This window comes from Apodemus sylvaticus, chromosome X (genome assembly GCF_947179515.1).
Source record: "Apodemus sylvaticus chromosome X, mApoSyl1.1, whole genome shotgun sequence".
NCBI classification, from domain to species: domain Eukaryota; kingdom Metazoa; phylum Chordata; class Mammalia; order Rodentia; family Muridae; genus Apodemus; species Apodemus sylvaticus.
In genome coordinates this window covers 33,568,095-33,576,418 of record NC_067495.1, presented here as the reverse complement: position 1 = coordinate 33,576,418, position 8,324 = coordinate 33,568,095, and the positions used below count along the sequence as shown (strand labels likewise).

At 39.2% G+C, this 8,324-nt stretch overlaps 1 pseudogene; it reads left to right on the top strand.

Annotated features, from left to right (window-relative positions):
- Nucleotides 1-658: 658 nt before the first annotated feature.
- Nucleotides 659-2,249, top strand: LOC127674411 (heat shock protein HSP 90-beta-like; annotated as a pseudogene).
- The last annotated feature ends 6,075 nt before the right edge of the window (nucleotides 2,250-8,324 follow it).

Below are 8,324 nucleotides of genomic sequence, written 5' to 3'. Positions count from 1 at the left end.
CAAGAATGCATCCTGACTTTGGTAAACACAAGGATTGACATGACCAAAGCTGACCTCGTAGATAATTTTGAAACCCTTTCTAAGTATGGCACACAAAAGTTTTCTAAAATGCTGTCTAAATTTAATGAAATTTAATTACTTTTAAAAAGACTGCTCCTAGGTATGGCAGAGAAGAAAGTTTATTATAGATAAAAGGATGAGCATAGCCAGAATTTAGAGACAGAAATATCTGGAATAGCCCAGATTAGATATGACCAGATTAAGCTGGGCCATGTGGGGAGAATGGGAGGGGGAAGGAGAGAGGAAAGAGGAGAACCAGGTACAGGAAGCTAAAGGTACAAAAGTGGTAGATAACTAAAATGTCTGGAATATATATATATAGCCTCTGGGGGAAAGACAGCCCAACCCCAGGGGTAGAGAGTTCAGGGTAGAGAATGGGGTATGCCAGTCATACCCTGCAACAGATAGGGACTAAGGGATGCTGGGACAACCTAGAGACCAGGTTAGCTGTGATATGTTAAATAGACACCTCAGTTAGTTGTCCCGGGTTTGAAACTCAACATTTTCCAGTCTGGTACAGATATCTCCAAGACTGGGTATATGGCACATCTCCAGTTTGGTGTTAGAGTCTAATTTGCCTATCTGGCAGCAGAAAAAAATGTTTGTTATAAAAAATGATGATGAGCAATTTTTCTGGGAATCTTCTGCTGGTGGATCTTTCACTGTACATATAGACCATCATAATTGCACTGGCTAATGATTCTTCTTCAACTCAAAGAAAATCAGGCTGAATACTAAGTGGAGAGGAGGGTTAATGAATATGTAAAGGACTCACAGCTCATGGGCTAGTCTCTTACTCTATATTTGGAAACATGATGAAATAAAGAGATCAGTGATAATAAGGAAGATGAAAAGAAAGTAGGAGATGAAAAAGATGAAGTTGAGAAGTCTGAGATTGAAGATATATGATCAGATGAGAATGATAATACTGGGAAAATGAAGAAAAAGAAGACAAAAAAGACTGAGGAGAGATACACAGGTCAAGAAGAACTGAACAAGGCCAAGACCATTTGTAACAGAAAACTCTAATGCCATCACTCAGGAGGGATATGATGAATTTTGTAAGAGTCTCACCAGTGGGGAAAAGCATATGGAAATCAAGCCTTCTCTGTAGAAGGTCAATTGGAATTTAGGGCACTGTTGTTAATCTCTGTACAAGCTCAATTTGACCTTTCTGAGAAAGAAGGGAAAATAAAGACTTTAAACTCTGTGTCTATCATATGTTCATCATGGACAATTGTGAGAAGTTATAACCAGACTATCTCAACTTTATTCATGGTGTTGTTGACCCTGAAGACTTGCCTTTGGACATCCCCTGAGAAATATCCCCACAGAACAAAATCTTGAAAGGTACCCTCAAAGACATTGTGAATAAGTGCCTGGAGCTCTTCTCTGAGCTAGCAAAAGAAAAGAGAACTAAAAGAAATTCTATGTGATATTTTGTGAAAATCTAAAGCTTAGAATTTATGAAGATTTCATTAAATGGTGACATTTCTATAAGGTACTAGACTACTATAAATCTCAGTTTGAAAATGAAATGGCTTCTACCTCAGAGGATGTTTCTTACATGAAGAAGACACAGAAGTCCATCCACTACATCACTGGTGAGTGCAAAGAAGAGGTAGACAACTCTGCCTTCATGGAGTATGTGCAGAGATGGGGCTTTGAGGTGATATACATACATACATACATATATATATATACATATATATATGTATATATATATATATTTGACTAAGCTTATTGACAAATTTGGTGTATATGGATAAGCTTATTGACAAGGAGTTTGGTGGGAATAGCCTGGTCTCTATTAGCAAAGAGGGCCTGGTATTATCAGAAGATGAAGAGGATGAGGTAAAGAAGAAATTGAGAAGAACAAGGGAAGTGTTGAGAATCACTGTTATTTCATACAGGAGGTCTTTGGATAAGAAGTTTGATTAACTGACAGTTTCTAATAGGCTTATTTGTTTAATCAGGTGAACTGTGACAAGAATCTTTGCCTTGAAAGCCAAACTGGAGCAGGTTATGAATGCTCAGGTATGTGGAGCCAACTCTACAATGATCTGTACGATGGCCATAAAGAATATAGCGTTTCATGTGACAAAAAAGCCACAAAGACTCTCAAGGACTTGGTGGTGCTGCAGGGAATCGTGCTTGAGGAGCCTCAGGTCCCCTTCACCTATATCTAGACTCTATGATTTGATCTATAATTTGATCTATGATTAAAGTATGCCTAGGTACTAGTGAAGATGAATGACAGTGGAGGAGCTGATTCCCCAAAATGAGGGTTATAAAGATACATCTCACATCGAAGATTAGCATTCCCCCTGGAAAGCCTGTGCCCTTTAGTAAGTTCCACAGTAGCGCCTCAGGATCTTTAACTGACCCTGATCCACCAGCCTCTCTGTGATGTCTAGTGGTTATTTTCTTCTTTTCTGTTCTTACTATCTTCAAACAGAAAAGTTACCTGCCCCACCAAATAGGAGGTTTGTTCTTTTTTTTTTTTTTTTTTTTTTTTTTTTTTTTTTTTATTTTGTTCTGAAGTTGAAAGGATGAAAAGTAAAGAAGTGAAGTTTTATTTAAAGAGATACCTATGCTGACAATAGGGAGGTATTGAATAATTTTAAACAAACAATCATTTGTCATTTTCTCAAAAGCCTAATTGAATGTTTGGAAACTGAAAAGATTAGAAGAATAAGTAATCAGAATGAGAAATAATGGATGTCCGGAGTTATGGCTGGGTTGATTGGGAAAGTGATGCATGATTTAGCCTGTGTATGTTTGAGGTTCATCTGGTACATTCAGATTAAATGTTTATGAGCTGTTAGATTTATGGGTCTGGAACACTTCAGAGATGCATGGCTTTTTATAGAGACAAGGAAGTCTCTAATATTGGAATCAAATGCTAAAAAATAAGGTCACACCAAAAGATTATCCAGAGTAAAAAGAGAAGATCATATCATCTTGGGAAGATCGTGAGACCTTTGTAGAGAAGATTCCAATGTTGTGATGTAAATAGAAAAAAATGCAAGTGTTTCTTTCTATACGAGTTCTACTAAGTGGATATATCTGCTTCCTGAATGAAAAAGTATCTCCCACAAATCTTTGGAAACACTCTTCAGAATTTATATTTATTTTCATTTGGTTAAAATACATAAATTTCAACTCTATAAGGCTTTGTAGTCATGTTAAATAAGGCCAATTCTAGACAGTAGTGAAATACAAGGGCTACTTCCTCCCAATTGGCAGTAGGTATGACACTTTGAATTACAACTCAAATAAACATTCATCCCCATAGTCCATGTATCCATTCTGATTCATTCACATGTTCATAGCATCCTCCCTCCTCCTAGCACTTATTTTTCTTGTTTTTTTTTGTTTTTTTGTTTTAATTTTTTTCTTCGATATAATTTATTTACATTTTAAATGATTTCCCCTTTTCTAGCCCCCCCACTCCCCGAAAGTCCCGTAAGCCCCCTTCTCTTCCCCTGTCCTCCCACCCACCCCTTCCCACTTCCCCGTTCTGGTTTTGCCGAATACTGTTTCACTGAGTCTTTCCCGAACCAGGGGCCACTCCTTTCTTCTTGTACCTCATTTGATGTGTGGATTATGTTTTGGGTATTCCAGTTTTCTAGGTTAATATCCACTTATTAGTGAGTGCATACCATGATTCACCTTTTGAGTCTGGGTTACCTCACTTAGTATGATGTTCTCTAGCTCCATCCATTTGCCTAAGAATTTCATGAATTCATTGTTTCTAATGGCTGAATAGTACTCCATTGTGTAGATATACCACATTTTTTGCATCCACTCTTGTGTTGAGGGATACCTGGGTTCTTTCCAGCATCTGGCAATTATAAATAGGGCTGCTATGAACATAGTAGAGCATGTATCCTTATTACATGGTGAGGAATCCTCTGGATATATGCCCAGGAGTGGTATAGCAGGATCTTCTGGAAGTGAGGTGCCCAGTTTTCAGAGGAACCACCAGACTGATTTCCAGAGTGGTTGTACCAATTTGCAACCCCACCAGCAGTGGAGGAGTGTTCCTCTTTCTCCACACCCTCTCCAACACGTGCTGTCTCCTGAATTTTTAATCTTAGCCATTCTGACTGGTGTAAGATGAAATCTCAGGGTTGTTTTGATTTGCATTTCCCTAATGACTAATGAAGTTGAGCATTTTTTAAGATGCTTCTCCGCCATCCGAAGTTCTTCAGGTGAGAATTCTTTGTTTAACTCTGTACCCCATTTTTTAATAGGGTTGTTTGGTTTTCTGGAGTCTAACTTCTTGAGTTCTTTATATATATTGGATATTAGCCCTCTATCTGATGTAGGATTGGTGAAGATCTTTTCCCAATTTGTTGGTTGCCAATTTGTCCTCTTGATGGTGTCCTTTGCCTTACAGAAACTTTGTAATTTTATGAAGTCCCATTTGTCAATTCTTGATCTTAGAGCATACGCTATTGGTGTTCTGTTCAGAAACTTTCTTCCTGTACTGATGTCCTCAAGGGTCTTCCCCAGTTTCTTTTCTATTAGCTTCAGAGTGTCTGGCTTTATGTGGAGTTCCTTGATCCATTTGGATTTGAGCTTAGTACAAGGAGACAAGGATGGATCAATTCGCATTCTTCTGCATGCTGACCTCCAGTTGAACCAGCACCATTTCTTGAAAAGGCTATCTTTGTTTCATTGGATGTTTTCAGCCTCTTTGTCGAGGATCAAGTGGCCATAGGTGTGTGGGTTCATTTCTGGATCTTCAATCCTGTTCCATTGATCCTCCTGCCTGTCAATGTACCAATACCATGCAGTTTTTAACACTATTGCTCTGTAGTATTGCTTGAGGTCAGGGATACTGATTCCCCCAGATTTTCTTTTGTTGCTGAGAATAGTTTTAGCTATCCTGGGTTTTTTGTTGTTCCAGATGAATTTGATAATTGCTCTTTCTAACTCTGTGAAGAATTGAGTTGGGATTTTGATGGGTATTGCATTGAATCTGTATAGTGCTTTAGGCAAAATGGCCATTTTAACTATATTGATTCTACTGATCCATGAGCATGGGAGGTTTTCCCATTTTTTGAGGTCTTCTTCCATTTCCTTCTTCAGAGTCTTGAAGTTCTTGCCATACAGATCTTTCGCATGTTTGGTAAGAGTCACCCCAAGATACTTTATACTGTTTGTGGCTATTGTGAAGGGGGTCATTTCCCTAATTTCTTTCTCAGCCTGCTTATCCTTTGAGTATAGGAAGGCCACTGATTTGCTTGAGTTGATTTTGTAACCTGCCACTTTGCTGAAGTTGTTTATCAGCTGTAGGAGCTCTCTAGTGGAGTTCTTTGGGTCACTTACGTAGACGATCATGTCGTCTGCAAATAATGATAGTTTGACTTCCTCCTTTCCAATTTGTATCCCTTTGACCTCCTTATGTTGTCGAATTGCCCGAGCTAGTACCTCAAGTACAATATTGAAAAGATAAGGAGAAAGAGGGCAGCCTTGTCTGGTCCCTGATTTCAGTGGGATTGCTTCAAGTTTCTCTCCATTTAGTTTGATGCTGGCTACCGGTTTGCTGTATATTGCTTTTACTATGTTTAGGTATGGGCCTTGAATTCCTGTTCTCTCCAAGACTTTAAGCATGAAAGGATGCTGAATTTTGTCAAATGCTTTTTCAGCATCCAATGAAATGACCATGTGGTTTTGTTCTTTGAGTTTGTTTATGTAGTGGATTGCATTGATGGATTTCCGTATATTGAACCAACCCTGCATTCCCGGGATAAAGCCTACTTGATCATGGTGGATGATCGTTTTGATGTGTTCTTGGATTCGGTTGGCAAGAATTTTATTGAGTATTTTTGCATCGATGTTCATAAGGGAAATTGGTCTGAAGTTCTCTTTCTTTGTTGGATCTTTGTGTGGCTTTGGTATCAGCGTAATTGTGGCTTCGTAGAAGGAATTGGGTAGTGTTCCTTCTGTTTCTATTTTGTGGAATAGTTTGAAGAGTATTGGTGTTAACTCTTCTTTGAAGGTCTGGTAGAATTCTGCACTGAAACCATCTGGTCCTGTGCTTTTTTTGGTTGGAAGACTTTCTATGACTCCTTCTATTTCTTTAGGCTTTATGGGACTGTTTAGATGGTCTAGTTGGTCCTGATTTAATTTTGGTATTTGGTATCTGTCAAGGACATTGTCCATTTCCTCCAGATTCTCCAGTTGTGTTGAGTACAGGCTCTTGTAGTAGGATCTGATGATTTTTTGGATTTCCTCAGTTTCCGTTGTTATATCTCCCTTTTCATTTCTTTTTTTTTTTTTTGTCTTTTTTTTTATTTGATATAATTTATTTACATTTCAAATGATTTCCCCTTTTCTAGCCCCCCCCCACTCCCCGAATGTCCCGTAAGCCCCCTTCTCTTCCCCTGTCCTCCCTCCCACCCCTTCCCAGTTCCCCGTTCTGGTTTTGCCGAATACTGTTTCACTGAGTCTTTCCAGAACCAGGGACCACTCCTGCTTTCTTCTTGTATCTCATTTGATGTGTGGATTATGTTTTCGGTATTCCAGTTTTCTAGGTTAATAACCACTTATTAGTGAGTGCATACCATGATTCACCTTTTGAGTCTGGGTTACCTCACTTAGTATGATGTTCTCTAGCTCCATCCATTTGCCTAAGAATTTCATGAATTCATTGTTTCTAATGGCTGAATAGTACTCCATTGTGTAGATATACCACATTTTTTGTATCCACTCTTCTGTTGAGGGATACCTGGGTTCTTTCCAGCATCTGGCAATTATAAATAGGGCTGCTATGAACATAGTAGAGCATGTATCCTTATTACATGGTGGGGAATCCTCTGGGTATATGCCCAGGAGTGGTATAGCAGGATCTTCTGGAAGTGAGGTGCCCAGTTTTCGGAGGAACCGCCAGACTGATTTCCAGAGTGGTTGTACCAATTTGCAACCCCACCAGCAGTGGAGGAGTGTTCCTCTTTCTCCGCACCCTCTCCAACACCTGCTGTCTCCTGAATTTTTAATCTTAGCCATTCTGACTGGTGTAAGATGAAATCTTAGGGTTGTTTTGATTTGCATTTCCCTAATGACTAATGAAGTGGAGCATTTTTTAAGATGCTTCTCCGCCATCCGAAGTTCTTCAGGTGAGAATTCTTTGTTTAACTCTGTACCCCATTTTTTAATAGGGTTGTTCGGTTTTCTGGAGTCTAACTTCTTGAGTTCTTTATATATATTGGATATTAGCCCTCTATCTGATGTAGGATTGGTGAAGATCTTTTCCCAATTTGTTGGTTGCCGATCTGTCCTCTTGATGGTGTCCTTTGCCTTACAGAAACTCTGTAACCTTATGAGGTCCCATTTGTCAATTCTTGCTCTTAGAGCATACGCTATTGGTGTTCTGTTCAGAAACTTTCTCCCTGTACCGATGTCCTCAAGGGTCTTCCCCAGTTTCTTTTCTATTAGCTTCAGAGTGTCTGGCTTTATGTGGAGGTCCTTGATCCATTTGGATTTGAGCTTAGTACAAGGAGACAAGGATGGATCAATTCGCATTCTTCTGCATGCTGACCTCCAGTTGAACCAGCACCATTTGTTGAAAAGGCTATCTTTTTTCCATTGGATGTTTTCAGCCTCTTTGTCGAGGATCAAGTGGCCATAGGTGTGTGGGTTCATTTCTGGATCTTCAATCCTGTTCCATTGATCCTCCTGCCTGTCACTGTACCAATACCATGCAGTTTTTAACACTATTGCTCTGTAGTATTGCTTGAGGTCAGGGATACTGATTCCCCCAGATTTTCTTTTGTTGCTGAGAATAGTTTTAGCTATCCTGGGTTTTTTGTTGTTCCAGATGAATTTGATAATTGCTCTTTCTAACTCTGTGAAGAATTGAGTTGGGATTTTGATGGGTATTGCATTGAATCTGTATAGTGCTTTAGGCAAAATGGCCATTTTAACTATATTGATTCTACCGATCCATGAGCATGGGAGGTTTTCCCATTTTTTGAGGTCTTCTTCCATTTCCTTCTTCAGAGTCTTGAAGTTCTTGCCATACAGATCTTTCGCATGTTTGGTAAGAGTCACCCCAAGATACTTTATACTGTTTGTGGCTATTGTGAAGGGGGTCATTTCCCTAATTTCTTTCTCAGCCTGTTTATCCTTTGAGTATAGGAAGGCCACTGATTTGCTTGAGTTGATTTTGTAACCTGCCACTTTGCTGAAGTTGTTTATCAGCTATAGGAGCTCTCTAGTGGAGTTCTTTGGGTCACTTACGTAGACGATCA